This window comes from Glycine max, chromosome 19 (genome assembly GCF_000004515.6).
Source record: "Glycine max cultivar Williams 82 chromosome 19, Glycine_max_v4.0, whole genome shotgun sequence".
Taxonomy (NCBI): Eukaryota; Viridiplantae; Streptophyta; class Magnoliopsida; order Fabales; family Fabaceae; genus Glycine; species Glycine max.
In genome coordinates this window covers 51181696-51198064 of record NC_038255.2, presented here as the reverse complement: position 1 = coordinate 51198064, position 16369 = coordinate 51181696, and the positions used below count along the sequence as shown (strand labels likewise).

The 16369-nt window shown below is 39.0% G+C and overlaps 1 protein-coding gene and 2 pseudogenes across 8 annotated transcripts in view; 1 reads left to right on the top strand and 2 right to left on the bottom strand.

The window, feature by feature from the left end:
• The window catches only part of LOC100816444 (uncharacterized), a 32178-nt gene extending 20686 nt beyond the window's left edge, over window positions 1-11492 (bottom strand). For 3 of the 8 annotated variants that reach the window (XM_006604873.4, XM_041012795.1, XM_003553765.5), the window contains exons 1-2: window positions 11060-11491; window positions 7148-7222 (exon numbers count right to left, since the gene is read on the bottom strand). The gene's annotated coding sequence lies outside the window, so the exon portion shown is untranslated. Of the gene's footprint in view, window positions 1-7147; window positions 7223-11059 lie in introns of all 8 variants that reach the window. The other 5 variants (XM_026127212.2, XM_041012797.1, XM_006604877.4 and 2 more) reach the window with 2 other exon arrangements.
• LOC100815912 (uncharacterized) lies at window positions 8244-11044 on the top strand (annotated as a pseudogene).
• A 2062-nt stretch (window positions 11493-13554) lies between the features above and the next one.
• Window positions 13555-15473, bottom strand: LOC102660131 (pentatricopeptide repeat-containing protein At3g23020-like; annotated as a pseudogene).
• Between the last annotated feature and the right edge of the window lie 896 nt (window positions 15474-16369).

The window sequence follows — 16369 nt, the reverse complement described above, 5'->3', positions numbered from 1 at the left end:
ATCCTAATTGGCTTATTGAAAGTTTGGATTCAGCCAAATACATGTCCTTAGATGTAGAAGTTAAGCGCATCTTACTTAAGTTAGTGATATATTGATACTATCAGGTTGTACGTTACAAACTATTGTAAGTTACTATATCTGCAGGGGTTGGGAAGAATATACAGAAATGTGAAGTCCAATGCTGTATTTTAATATATATATATATATATATATATATATATATATATATATATATATATATATATATAATATTTTAAGATAGTTTATTTGAAAGGAAATGATAATTATTTTCATTTATTTAACCTTTTTTTTTTGCTCAGCAAAAATAGATATGATTTATTAATAGTGAGTACCAGTGGTACTAAAATTACAGAATTTTAGGGGCCAGCTGGTTCCTATGATTATTAGTAGGACCCAAGCCAGCACCACAGCACCCTGCTACCTAATACCGTGCTACAAAAATCCATCCCCCATACTCCCAGGCTAAGTACAGAAACCTAGTGTTAGATTGGTAGTTCATTTATTTAACCTTAGTCACTAATTAGAACTATGTAATTATATTGGCTCTACAGTCCACTATTTTGCTCTGTTATTAGCTACGATAGGATTAACAAATGTCGGTAGAATAGAGTTCTCCAAATTTTGAAGCTTCATTTTTAGAATTTACAAATGAATGGGACAATTGGTGGGTAAAACTGACAGTAGTTTCATCATAACGTACTTCCATTTCCTTTTGGGACACTCCTATGTAATCCCCTATGTTCATTGTCATGGAAGTTTTAAATTACATGCTAATAAAGGAGGCAACAATTGGGATTAGGAAGGTGCATCATATGACCAAGACACAGCAACGATGGAAAATCATATCCCTATGTATAACTACTTCACACTAGCACATACACATACACATTTTTTTTTTTTGGTTAGCAAAGATAATATATTATATATATAAAGAGTACCAGAGGTACTGAACTACATAAGGGGGGTAACCATGGTAATGGTTCCATAATCAGACAAAAAGTCTGAAAAGGAACCACTCTATAGAACCCAAAGAAAACATAAGTGATAGCTAAAGTAGACCTCTAGTAGTACAAAAAAATTGTTGTCTAATATTGCTGGACCAGTAATTAAAATGTTCTGAGAAGCCTTTCTCATAATTCCTAAGCCAGGACCAAAGAAAGAAAATTGCGTCTTCAAACACTTTGTTTGCATCGAATGAGGCATTAGAGAACACTATGCTATTCCTTGTCTTCCAAATGGACCAGGTTAGGGTCAGCCACCAGCACTGCCACCTATTGCTCCTAACACCATCAACTTGAAGTCCCATATGTTGATTGAAATTCATTTTTGGGGTGAGGGGAGCAGCTCCTTTTATATTTATCCATGACATAGATTCCACCATAAAGGCTGAATTTTTTAGCAATGGAAAAATAGATGTCCTGCGTTCTCCTCTTCAACTCTGCATAAAGGGCATGAGGTGTCAGCAACCTGCACTTGCCTTCGCTGTAACTTATGTCTTGTAGGGAGCCTATCCCTGATAAGTCTCCAAGCAAAAATTGCTATTTTGCTTGGAACCTTTATGCTCCATAATTTGGCAAAACAATCCTCTTGAGTTACTGCTGCTGCTCCTTCCATCAGTACCTTGTAGGCACTGTTTGCTGTGTATTGACCTGTAGAATTTGCTGTCCATTCCCACACATCAGGTCCTTGGTGTGGTAAGATCATATCCTGAATCTTGTTGAGGAAGACAGCTGCTGAATCAATTTCATTATCAAAACACGGCCTTCTCCAAGTAAAATTCCATTCCCACCCGTTGTCTGTGTAGCTTCCCATCTGTTGGATAAAACTCTGCTGCTGTAAGGAAATTGAATACCGCCTGGGGAATTTTTCTGCCAGAGACATTTCCCCACATACCCACTTATCCTCCCAAAATTTAGTTTGATCCCCACAGCCCACCTTCCACCGCATACCACTATTAATAATCTGACCCTGAGGGGAGTGAATGAGGGTCTTCTTCAAATCTCTCCACCAAACTGATTCTAAACCTGGTCTATCTGCTGCCAACATGCCCTGCCATCCACCATACTTAGACTGCACTACTCTAGCCCAAAGTTCTCCTTTGTTTTGCATCAGACCCCACCTCCATTTACCAAGCAATGCTACGTTGAAATTGGTGATATCCTTGATGTCCAGACCTCCATTTTCTTTAGATGATGTCACCGTGTCCCACCTAATCCATGCGATCTTATTTTGGTCAATCCCTCCTCCCCAAAGAAACCTTCGCTGCAATCTTACCAATTTATCCACCACTAATTTAGGAGCCCTGAAAAAGGAGAAGAAATATAAAGGAATGGATGTTAGCACAGATTTGATTAAAGTCACTCTCCCCCCCCCATGGAAATGTGTTTTTGTTGCCACTTTGCTAGCTTTCTCTCACATGTGCGTATAATGGGATCCCACATCCGACCTCTCCTTGGATTTGCCCCTAATGGTATACCCAGGTAAACTAATGGGAACGTCATCAATCCGCAATGTAAAAAGGTGGCTGCATGTTGCTTCCATTGCTGTGATTGACCGAAAGCACCAACACTACTCTTTGCAAAATTTATTTTTAAACTTGAAGCAAGTTCAAAAGATCTAAGGATTGTTTTAACTGCCATGAGATTCTCCATACCCGCCTCCCCAAAAAATATTGTATCGTCAGCATACTGTAGGATACTAATATTCACATTGTTTGTACCAACTTGGAAGCCCTTGCAGATATTTTCTTCCTCAGCCCTCCTGATCAGCCCATTGAGACCTTCAGCCACGACATTGAACAAGAAAGGTGCCAATGGATCACCTTGTCTAAGACCCCTTTTGGGGAGAAATTCCTCCGTAGGGCTTCCGTTCACCAGAATTGAGATGGATGCTGACTTCAAACAGCCCTCAATCCATTGAACCCACTTAGAGCAAAAACCTGTTTTTTCCAGCATATATAATACAAAATCCCAAGAGACCGAGTCGTATGCCTTCTCGAAATCTACTTTGAATACAAGACAAGGCATGACTTGTTGCTTCTTTTTGCATCTTCAATCACCTCATTTGCAATAAGAGCATTGTGTAGTAGATGCCTTCCTTCAATGAAGGCAGATTGAGTCTCATGTATGATGAGATGCATCACCCTCTTCATTCTGTAGGCCAGCACTTTTGATACTATCTTATAAATGCATCCTATTAAGGATATTGGCCTGTAGTCATTCAAAATCTGTGGATCTGCCACCTTGGGAATCAAAGTTATGAAGGACGCGTTACACCCCTTAGGAATGACTCCATTAACATAAAATTCATCAAGAAAACGGAGGATTTCAGGCTTCATAAGCTGCCAAAATTGTTTTATAAACTTGAAATTCAGACCATCCGGGCCTGGACACTTGTCACTCCCACATTCCCAGACAGCGGTTTTTACTTCTTCCTCTTCAAAGCGGGCCGTCAACATATCATTATGCTGCTGGCTGAGAGACTGAAAACGGACCCCATCTAGCCTAATATTGTGGTTACTTGCTTCCTGGAATTTCTGTGAAAAAAAGGATCTAATTTCCTCCTTCACCGTGGCTGGGTCAGCCACCCAAGAGTCACCTATTATAACTCCATTTACAAAGTTATTTCTTCTGTTTGCATTCATCATCAAGTGGAAGTACCGGGAGTTACAATCTCCAAGCTTGATCCACCTTATGCGCGCCTTTTGCCTCAAAAGCGATTCATGTGCATGAGCAGCCACCCAAAGAGCCTCCTGCAATTGTTTCCGTTTCGACACTTCTTCAACTGATAGCTGTCTATTTGTGGTCTCCTCCTCCAATTTATTTAGCTCCTCTTCAATCTTGATTACCTTTTTCAGAGTATCTCCATAGCTTTCCTTATTCCAGATTTTCAACTTCTGCTTAAGTATCTTTATCTTTTCTTTGAGAACAAAGCCACCCCAACCTGGCAGCTGACTAGATAGCCAGCAGTTCTTCACTGTTTCTTTGAAGGATGGGTCTGATAACCAGCAGTCTAGGACCCTAAATGGTTTAGGGCCCCAATCTATAGTTGTAGACCTGAGGATGATAGGACAGTGGTCTGAAAAATTCCTTGAAAGAGTTGATTGAAAACTTGCAGGCCATGTGTCCAACCACTCAGGAGACAGCAGAAATCTATCGAGTTTGCTCCTTGATGACCCATTTGGTCTAAACCAAGTAAAACTTCTTCCAGTCCATGGTGCCTCCACAACTTCCAAATCTTCTATCCATTCATTAAATTCTTGGATACTATTAATTTTTGGTTCCCTTTGGCAGATTCCAAATCTTTCTGATGAATCCCTTATGCTGTTAAAATCACCCATAACACACCATAAATCCCCTGATTGAGTGTTTTTCAACTGCTTGATCTGGTCCCACAATATCCTTTTATTTTGAATGTCACAAGGAGAGTATACAGCAACTATATTAACTGTCTGTGCTTCCTTAAGGTACTCCCCTGTTAGGAGAATGTAACCATTGCCAACTACTCTCGAGTGAAGCTTAAAGGTCCTTTCACTCCACAAACATAAGATGCCACCTGCAGTATGGGTGGCAGGCTGCATTTCCCAGCATACCTCAGCCTCTCCCCACAGTGATTGACACACAACTTTATCAATGACCTCCTTCTTTGTTTCCTGCAAACATATCATATCAACATTCTGCTTCCTGATTAATCTTCTAGTGGCTGCCCATTTAACCCCCCTCCCCAGACCCCTTATGTTGTATGAGATGATATTCATGGGCACCTGCCATTGATACCCAACCTCTCTGCTTCTTTTACGTCTCTTTCCTCCATTTCTTTTATTTTGTCAATAACCAATTGCTGATCATCCCCTCCTGTGACCCCTATTTGTTGAGCAAGATTCCAGATGTTTGTTGCTTGTTGCAGGTGTTGTGACTCCTTACTTCGTTCAGATTCGTCGTATTGTGGTGTTGGCCTTGTCTGGGATTCGTGTCCAGTTTCCTTCTGAGAAGCATCCTGCAGATGCTGGAGTTGTGCATTGCTCTATTCATTTCCCATGTGGTCTTCACTAGGATTCTGGGCCGTAAGGTTTTTCTTTTTGGACCACCTGTGTCTTAGATATACCTTACATGTGTTTTGCAAACTTCCCTTATTACTTGTTGGAGAGAGGCCTAGCTGTTGAGGGGGCTGAGTGGGGGTGCCAATAGTTGGCCCAATTTCTTTATGAGGCCCAAAACCATTCTCAATATGTACTTCTCGTTCCTGCCTTGTTGGTATTGCTAGTGGGGTGTCGTGGAGTCTATTTTGCCGTAGAGAGTAGTCTCGTTGCCTGGCACGTGGAGATAGTGAGATATGGTTTTCCGCCACATCATCACTTGCTTCCCCCTCACATGGCTCTATATCTGCTGGCCTTTGGGTCTCAGTCATAGTACAGATCCCTCCCTTCCCACTTTTTCCATTTACGTGATTAAACTTCAAAATTTCCGCAGGGGTGGCGTTCCCAATAGCCTGCTTCACGCCTTCTTTGGTCGACAAAGCTGTGTGGCAGATATCCATTGGATATGGGGCAATGGATGTCGTCGGACCACGGGGTGCATTCAAGGACCGCGAGATGTTTCTTTTACCTGCTGTGGAAAAGTGATGGCGTTGCCCATCGGGTAAAGGATGAGTCTGTTGGGTCGCGTCGCCGGCACCGGAAGATGTCGCCGCCAGTGATGGAAATGCATTCGCCGGCACCGTCGCAAGGTATTCTTCTGCCTCGACTCCATCGCCGTCCACAGACCTCGGGGTAGAGCTCCCGAGGAGACTTTCGTCGGAGCTAATCTCCTCCGACGACCCGTCGAGGTTGCACCGACCACCGCGGTGATCATTGCTGCCACCACCGCACTCCTCCACTATAACGACGTTAAAATGTTCATCACCTATATGAGCCTCGACAGTATGTTTGATTGGCGGATTCCACGGGGTCTTCACGAGCACCCTGGCTCTGTCCAGCCTGCGCTTCTCTTCAGTATCATCGTCCATGTCTACCATGTCCCCCGTGGCTGCTACGATTTGCCGTACGTGCTTCTCAGTCCAAGCCTGGAGCGGAATACCCCAGACCTGTACCCATGTTAATCTGAAGCCCGCTCGTATGGTTGGATTCCATTTCTCCAAGGAAATAAACAGCGCTGCACCTCGTTGATTTCCGCCATTGATGAGTTTATCTGCACCCGCGTCAGTGAGTCCCAGGAGTAGAACTAGGTCATCCCCTATATACTTGGGGGAGATGTCCATGCCTATCTCCCATAGAAGTTCCTCCTCTACTCTGTCGAACATGGCCAGGTTTTTTAATCTCCCCACCCAGGCACCCTTCACCCACTCATAGTCTTCGGGGCTAACGTCTAGAACAACCGAGGACTTGGATGACTCTTGTCCTTGGTTATGGTTAAGGGAGATCAGTCTTCGTCCCTGAGGTCTGATATTCGATTTCAGTGCCGCAGCATATGACACCGGCTTTGTATGGGATTGTTGTGGAGCTCGATCAACTATGCTTTGTTTCGTGGCAACATGGACACGTGGTTGGATTTCTGAAAACCCACTTCTCATCTTCTCCCTACCATACTTTGGAATATTGACATGGAGTTTCAGACCTCCTATGACAATTCTATCTAGCTGTTTTGCCAGAGAATGGGTATCATTAACCCCTTTGAACCTTACAAAACCATACCGCCTTCCATTATAGTTCCTCCTGTTGGGAATAAAAAATTCCCTCACATCCCCCCACTTCTTGAAGCAATGCCATAACTCCTTTTCTGAGATGTCATCAGAAAAACGAGTAAAGTAAAAGGTTGCAACATCCCGACGGTCCCGTCAGTTTGAAAAGGCAGATTTTTTGTTCCCATCCGTGTTCCCTGGGTAAGCCCAACGGGGATCCTCCCTGAAGGTCACTCGCTGACTCTCTCTCGTTGGGTCGCTAATCCTAGCCCACTCTCTCTCCCACCCAGTGTTTCTCTCTCTCACTCTCGCTGTCGCTCTCTCTCTCTCTCTCATTTCTCACGTTTTGAGTTGATGTTTTCATACACATACACATAACAAATCTATTTTAATTAATAACTTATAGTATTAATATAAAAGGGTAAAACAGATGCTTAAAACTTAAAAGTACCTCAGTTTCCTTTTGCAGTCTGACTTCTCCAACTAAGAAACAATCAATACCAACTGAACTAGCAGTCTTCAATCCCTAAAAGTTTTAAGTCAAAAACAAAATATGAGTTTTTGCAGCTCCAATAGATGAGGAGGATTCCCAATTGTTCGTTTGGTATAACCTCGAAACTTTCTGATATATTTTTTCTACTATTTTATTATTTAGTTTTTTAGAGAAATTTCTTGAAAGGCAAGTGACAACCTGAAATCCTTCTGCACATTCAGTCGCAACAATTACATGCAGATACTTTAAATAAGTTTTGCATTCTTCAGAAATGAATATTGTTACAAATCAATCAAAGAGTAAAGACATGGTCTTGTGTTTCAACTGCCTCTCATGCTCAACGGGGTGCTTGTTTAAAGATATTAAAACTCACGATGAACTAGTGACAGGAGAAGTTTAGGAAGATTGAAACTGCAGTGTAACTCAGTCTCTCATGTAGCATGAAACAAATAAATTTTCCAGCCACTAAGAAGACACTATTAGAGAAAATCAAATTAATCATAACCGCTCAACACACATGCTGTCCTATCAGCAACAAAATTAATAAATAAATAAAAAATAAGAGATAAAATATTTATCATTCTCTTTGGCAAACGCCATAAAATATAAAGAAAGATTTCTATGGGGAGGAAGATCAGAGCATAGGAAGATTGCATGGGTCAATTGGAAGACGGTATGTCAACCAAAAGACATAGGTGGCCTTGGAATCAAAGACCTCAAGACATTTAATTCAGCTTTGATGGGGAAATGGCGCGGGGATCTCTTTCGCAAGCAGGAGGAGCCATGGGCAAAAGTAATCAGCTCAAAATATGGCGGATGGAGGGCACTGGAGGAAGGCACAAGAGGAAATCATGATTCCACATGGTAGAAGGACCTGGTCTTAACTCAGCAGCAGCAGAACATAGTTCTCAAAAGGGAAACCGCTTGGAAGGTGGGTGGAGGTGAAAAGTTAAGATTCTGGGAGGATCCTTGGACAAACACCAGTATGCCACTAATGGAAAAATACCCAAGGCTGTATCACATCTCATGCCAACAAAAGACAACCATTATGCGAATGGGGAGCAACAACAATACTGGATGGGAATGGAAACTCACCTGGAGGAGGGATCTCTTTGACTCTGAAGTAGAAATGACGGATACTTTTATTGGGAAAATATCACAGCATCATGTACAGCCTTACAGGGAAGATAACTGGATATGGAAGCATGATCAAAGCGGGAATTACTCAACGAAAAGCGGGTATGACCTGATATGGAGAGAGCTAATGGGGGCAAACCAGAATTCAGACTTTGCGGACCTATGGAAGCTAAAAATCCCAGCCAAAGCAGCTATGTTTGCATGGAGGTTAATCAGGGATAGACTACCAAAAAAGATGAATCTTAGAAGACGACAGGTGATGGTAAATGACTTTATGTGCCCACTATGCGGACTTAAGGAAGAGGAGACTGCTCACTTATTTTTCAGCTGCAGTAATACCCTACCCCTATGGTGGGAGTCTCTGTCTTGGGTTATAGCAACAGCACTGCCACAAAACCCTAGGGACCACTACCTGCAGCATGCAACCAGGACAGCTGAGGGAAAGAAGCTTACAAGATGGAAATGTTGGTGGATTGCTCTTACATGGACAATTTGGAATCATAGAAATAAAATAGTATTCCAAAATCACACGTTTGATGGAAGAAAACTGTTGGATGATGCAATTCTCTTACTTTGGACGTGGGTCAAATCCATGGAGAAGGACTTTGACATACACTTTAACCAATGGTCCTCTAACATAAAGGAAGCATTCAGTAACTAGGAGGGGATGGGTGATTCTGTAATTCTGTATTTATATGTGCATTAGCTTGGTTCTGTGTACACACTCGAATAGCTTGGTTCTGTGTACACACTCGAACTAGCTACATACTTGCCTCTGTATATGTAACTCTAGTACCACTGGTACTATTCCCTATTAATAATATATCTATTTTTGCTGAGCAAAAAAAAGAAAGAATCAAATTCGACTTCTATGCAGGTCTATGCTAACTGCCCATATATACACGAGATTCGCACCTTCCTCCAAGTTCTTGGGCTTTTCAAATCACTTTCAGTATCTTATCACACCCTCTTTCTCTCTGACCCCAAAGTTGTCATCTTTCATTTCCGCTAACATGTCCACTTTTTCCACTAAGAACGACACCGTCATCCACAAAACGCAGCAACCTTTGCAGGTTCAACCTCTTCTCCCTTTTCAGATCATCACACTCTCCGGATTCTTTTATTATTAGGGCTCAAGATTTTTCATGTTCCTAGTTAAATAAGATGTCTGAATGTTAATTGGGCTCATAGTATCTTTATATTTTAGCTTTTATTTGTGCTGGCTACCTATTTCTTAGTATTTTCATCATGATGCAGTGTACTTTCGTATATGGGATGGGGCAATCACACACTATAGATCACCCATGTTTTTCAATTTCCTCCATTTTATAATTTATATATTCTTATTCCCTTCTGAATTACTTAGTTGCTTGGTGAAGGTTGTATTATTTGCTACAACAAAAATGATATTTGGACACCCAAAATGCTAATTGACACCCTGTGTAAATGAGAAAAATATAGGTATGATAAGAATAGAGAGATGGGGAGAAAAGATGAGGGTTAATTTGGTGCTTGGAAAAATTGGGGTGTTAAAAATTCATTGCTCTTGCTACAATTTAGTTTCAATTCATTTGAGGATGTTAGCCTATTTATTTTGTAAAACTAAAACCTTCTGCAAGGACCTAAGATCATATCTTGGAATGGTTTTGGCAGTGAAGAGAGTTTGGTTCTGTTTTGTACCTGGCAATGGCATTTTCAGACCTAACTAATTCCAAAAAACATGGATTTTGTTTTGGTTCTGTTCTGTACCTGGCACTGGGTTGTTCTCTGTTTGATTCTTGTTGATTGTCATTATGTTGTCAGATTGCAAAGCGCTTAGAAAAATTTCAGACAACAATCTTCACTCAAATGAGGTTGCTTGCCATCAAACATGGAGCCATAAACCTTGGTCAAGGCTTTCCCAACTTTGATGGTCCCAAATTTGTAAAGGAAGCAGCGATTCAGGCAATCAGGGATGGCAAAAATCAGTATGCCCAGGGTTATGGAGTTGCAGACCTGAACATTGCCATTGCTAACAGATTTAAGAAAGATACTGGACTTGTGGTAGACCCTGAAAAGGACAGTGACAATGAACTCCTAGGGGAAGACATTCTCCTTAACAGGATGGAAGATTGGTTGGGCCATAGCACCCCCACACTTATCACGGGGACTGCGACAGGCACACGCCTTCCTCACTTTCACAATTGCCCATCCTTTTCAGTGTGCTGCTGCAGCAGCTCTGAGAGCACCAGACTCTTACTATGTAGAGCTGAAGAGGAATTATATGGCAAAGAGAGCTATTTTGGTTGAAGGCCGTTGGCTTCAAGGTATTCCCATCCAGTGGAACCTACTTTGTGGTTGTCGATCACACCCCTTTTGGACTGGAAAATGATGTTGCATTTTGTGAATATCTAGTTAAGGAAGTGGGAGTGGTGGCACACAGGTCACCCCTTTTACTTTAATCCAGAAGAGGGAAAGAATCTAATCAGATTTACTTTCTGCAAGGATGACGAAACTATTAGGTCTGCTATTGAGAGGATGAAAACGAAGCTTCGATCAACCATAACGATTAATGTGGTCTATGAAATTATATTACTTGCAGGGGAACACCACCTTCTACAAGTCATAGACAACCCCTGAGCCCTAACTATTAAGTGGAACCAAGTCACCGGCCAATCCAAGTTAATTTGTAGATTCAATGCAAAAACACTTAGCATTTCATCACGGCATGTTACAGGAGATTCGTAAAGTTACCTGTACGACGACCTAAGGCGCGAAGACGGATCACGGCAGCTACACTTCTTCGAGATGGCACACAGGTCACGGCACGGGCGACCTCACTATGCGTACTCACGGCGCGCGCTCGACTGCACACAAAGGACGTTGGCGAGACAGCGAGGTTTCGAGGCAGCGTCAGGGCGCGGTGTTTAAGATAGGGAGAGGGGTTTGAGGGAGAGCTCCACTGCACAACAATGGACGTTGGAGAGAGAGCTCGAGGTTTGAGGCAACAGAGCTTCAGGGAGAGAGGGGTTTAAGCTAGGGCACAACAGTGGACGTTGGAGCTGCGGCTATAGCTAGAGTGTTTGGTTCAGGAGGTTCAATTCGGAAGGTCGAAGCCTACGGGCAAGCTGAGAAACAAAGACGGGCTTATGGTGGTATGAGCGACCTTGTCTAACATTAGTTAATTACAATATTATCCCCAGCCAAGGTGCGACTTAAAATATAAAATTTATTCCTCAAATTACAAAATTGTCACCACCTATTATTTTTCTGTAAATGTCATTCATTAAAACTAAAAATGAAAAATCTAAGCATCAAATTTCTTTTATCAGGATTAAACATAAAAATAAAACTATAAAAACAAAAAATGATTTTTTCTATTGTACCTTAGAGTAAAAGAAAAAAGTGTAAGATTTATAATATTTTAAATTATATTACTCACAAGTTATAATTGATTATAACAAAAGATCGTTTACATAAAAAATTATAAATAAATATTGAAACCTATTTTGATAATCAAGCACTCAAAATCAATTTTAATTGTAAGTTTCTAAACAACATTCTCTGTGAAAATCAAATTCTAATACTTGTTATTCAAACAAAAAGTAGGATATTCTTTATATATATATATATATATAGGAAGATAAATAATCAACGAAGCTCCAGAGAAGGAGACTCCTATTGCATCACCAAAAACAAGAGCCAACAAAGACCGAAAAGGCTTCCTAAGTGAGAAACACATTTGTTGAAGAGTCATGACGGGCCAAAGAGTGAGTGTACAAGTTTCCTTATTTAGAGACATGCTAGAAGGAGAGATGTCATTGTATATTTTTGAAAGATTGAATAAGATTAATGATAATTGTCATCGGATGAAAGCCAACATTATATCGATTAATTAGATTTAAATCAACGAGAGTCTAATTCACACTCTATCATTCGATAATCCATGTTTCACGCCAACTCTATGCCTTTACGAATAACATTAAGTACAACACTGACATTTCATTTGACATTTGAGAGTCAAATGATTCAGTCGATAATCTAGAGATGTTGCTCATTTGCAATACTTGTTGAACCACATTGTAATGTTTGTGTTATCTGTGATCGAGGTTCAGAATCTCTAAAAGTCTCCTAGCACTTATCTCTATCATCATCAATTATCAGTGTGAGAATAAAAATTCATCTCTTGATGAAACACTATGTAAAGAATCAACAAAAATATGATAGAACCCATCAAACTTATGAATTGAAATTGTATAGCCTAGATCAAATGCTTGAACACCAAGGAGGATACCATTTAATACCATTTACCTGTAGTTCACAATTAACAAGCTAAATCCAAGGTAAGAAAGATAAGCCAATGGCTTTGAAAAGCTTGACAATGAGACAGAGTGTGGTCCCCCATGAAGAACTACAATTAGAGGATCAAGTGCATCACTTTTCTTAGTTTTTGATGACAGAAATATAGCTCCATGTGGTTGACTAGCACCTGAAATTGAAGTCAAGATAACAAAATATAAAAAGAAAAATCAATTCCTCAAGAAAAATCTAAGAATAACCATATATTGTGCAACCAAAGGGCAAGAAAATAATATCATCCATGGTTAGTCACACGCATATTATATTATAAAGAAAAAAATATATATACATTCCAAATACTAACCACCAATAATTATATATAATTCATTCATTGGCACAATAATCTATGAAACGATTTTAGTTTGAAAATCTCTGATGAATTTTCATAAGATGCATTTCACTATTGTGATGATACTTCTAGATATTTTTTCTTATTTTCTTTTAATCATCATTCCTCATTTATTCTAAATTATTTTTGTCCTTGAAATGAAGAAAAAGGGGGGAAAAAGCAGTTCATGTAGTTCCAAAGAGGTTTCAACAATCCAATTCCCATCACTGACCATCAAGAATACACGTAAAAGACAAAACGTCCCAGTATCCTGCAAAACATCATAAGAGTAGTGGTCAAGATTAGGTAAACTCATGGCTCTTTGAAATATTGTAATTATTCTGTCAGAGAAAAAGATCTTTAAGAATTGAAGACCAACAACATTCAGTAACTGTGAACAATATATACGACTAATATAAATTTATCATATGTTCATATTTTAGATATCCCCATATATTTTGCTTCATTTTACGGACAACTATTCAAACTACCAAACCATATTACAAGATTATTATAGAAATTACCAGTAGTAATTCTAAATACTGTGATTGAAATGCTCCAATCATAGCCTCAACCATGTAGCCAATAAAAAGGCAAACAACCAGCTCCAGAGGAAAGCCAGAGTAGGTAAGCCTCCAATCATGCTTTTCGACCTTATGTATGCTCCAACCATAATTAACCACAGCTACTCATTTGTATAATGGACTCCTTCAGATGCACATGAGAGTGCCAAAATCCATGCTTGCAAACCACGAGGAGCATCCCTTTCCACCATTACTTCCAGCCAGATTTTATCATTTCCTTGAAAGTCTCTGTAGCTTCCCTTAGCCTCCTATCCATAGAATACAAGCCAAGAACATTATTATAACTCAATATATCAGTCAAGAATCCTAGTCCTTCTCATCTGCGTTGCAATTTGAATGTTTTATCCAATCTTCCAATTTTCTTATACATAGCATCATTGCATATGAAAACTCATTTACAACTTCATTCTTCATCAAGCTCTCAAATATCTCTTTTGCTTGCTCAACCATAAGTCTCTCAGTATACAGATCAATCATACAATTAGGGGAAAATAAAGAAAGAACTTCATCCGATAATTGAAGAAACTTGTATGTTTCTTGTGCTTCTTTCAGGTAGCCTACTTTAGTATACAACTTTATCAAAGAGTTATATATAGCCAGATTCCCTGACAATCCTGCCTTTCTCATTTCGTTAACATAATTGATGGCTTCTTTACAATTCCTGCATCAGCAAAAGCATTGATAAAAACACCATAAATAATGACATCAGGCTGCACGGCATATCCAAGCATCTCCCTGTATAATTCTTCTCCCATTTCCAATTGGTCTAACTTTGCGAAGCTTGATATCACAACACAATATGGGACGCAGTCACTCGCAAGTCCTGCCTCATGCATTTTTTTAAGATAAGATTTGGCAATGCGCCGCTTCTAGAACCATTTTCCTTGCCGGAGTATGCATACAAGAGGGTACGGTAACTCACAACATCTGGCTCAAGGAAGGCCTCTTTCATCCTTGCAAGATGTTTAGCTGCCAAGTAGACCTTATTATTCTTAATATAAAGAGAAATGAGGATGTTATATGTCCTAGTGTCGGGTAGGCATCGAAACTCTCCCATTTTCGGAAACAGAAAACAACATTGTATTGAGTGTAACTGTATTCAGGGCCTTGCCTTGTTTGATCATCCTAGCAAAAGTTTCACATGCTGCGCGAAATTGACCACCCCTCCCATATGTGTCAATCAAGGTAGCATATGTATATGAGCTTAAACAAAAATTGGTATCTGATACTACTTTATCATCCACACCTAATCTAAAAGGTGCACCTCTTATCCATCTCCTGAAAAACTCTAGAAAGAGCTTTTCGAAACTCGCCGGCCTCTTGTACTACAAGAGAACAGCAATCCCCATGGTGACCTCATCGGGCTCCAATACTCCATTCCTTGACTCTGCATCCTCTGAAGCCGCGCGAGTGCTTCCTCTTTGAGTCCACCTTTGCTTTACCTCTTGAGAGGACTCATTGTGATCAGAATTTGTGTCATCCTCCTGATAAAATAAAGAATCTGCTACTGCCAAAGTTTGCTGCAGAGCTTGCCTTTTGTGTTCTCAAAAACCAGAATATTTCTTTTTTGCCAAATAGCCCACAGATGACAAAAGATGTAGCTCAAAGCTTCTATTTCTTTGGATGTGAACTATGCGTTAAGCCAATCAGAGAAATCACAGATGAAACTTAAAATCAGTTTTCAAGTTGATGTTACTATTCTCTCTCTATCTCTCTCTCTCTCTTTAGTTTTACATATAGTGAAAGAAAGAGGAGAAGCGCATTATATTTATTATTGTACCTTCTTCCTGTATCTTTTAATATTTTGCCTCAAGATATATTTGATGTTTCAAGAATTTTAAAACCTAACTAATACATTTTTTTAATTTATCATTATTTAATACCTGTTTAGTGGCATAAATATTAAAGATCAAAATATTAAATAAGGTTATTTAAGTAATTAAAAGAATTAAATTAGAATTTATAATCATAAATTATCATGTATGAAATCATAACTGATTTTTATAATAATTAATTTAAAAAATCATATAATTTATAAATAGTTGATTTTTTTAAAACATGTTAAATTAAAGAGGTTCTAATTTCTCATCATACCTATGAAAATATTTTATTAAAAAAAATAAAATTTACTTTAGTAATGTTCAAATTTTGAAATTAATTTAAGGACTTTTGAGTGTGAGATATCTTGTTTTCAAAATAAATATATTTATTAATAAAAAAAATTAGATAACAATAAAAGAAATGTATTTGAAAGATTTATTACATGTTTCTCCCAAAATAACATTGAAAAAATAACTAAAGTGATATTTATTAGGAGTATTAATGAAAAAATGTTTAATATTTTATTAAAAAATTAAATACGATGCTTATTTTGAAAGAGAGGAATTATTAGTTTAAACAATTTTGTGAGTTTAGATAACAATAAATAGTTTATTTGTAGACAAACATTATGTTTATTTTTAGCGGTTTACTAAATAAACGCGGTATTATGTTTAAAATTTCATTCTATCTGCCTGATACTTCTTGACAATGGAAACAAAGTTACACGAAAATCAGTTATAATTTTAGCAAAAAATATTCTGAATAGCCAAATGCTTACTATAGTTCAGCAACAAGATAAACCATAAAAAAATAAAATTTAAAAAGTTTAATATACCCAAAGTCTTCCGTTAAAGTATGCAGTTGGCAATTCAATCTTACTTTTCCACGTAATGAAATAATTCTAAGTTGATAAAATAATTGAATCAACTGTAAGCTCTAAAATGTAAATGTCTTGTTGTGTGGACTGTGTTA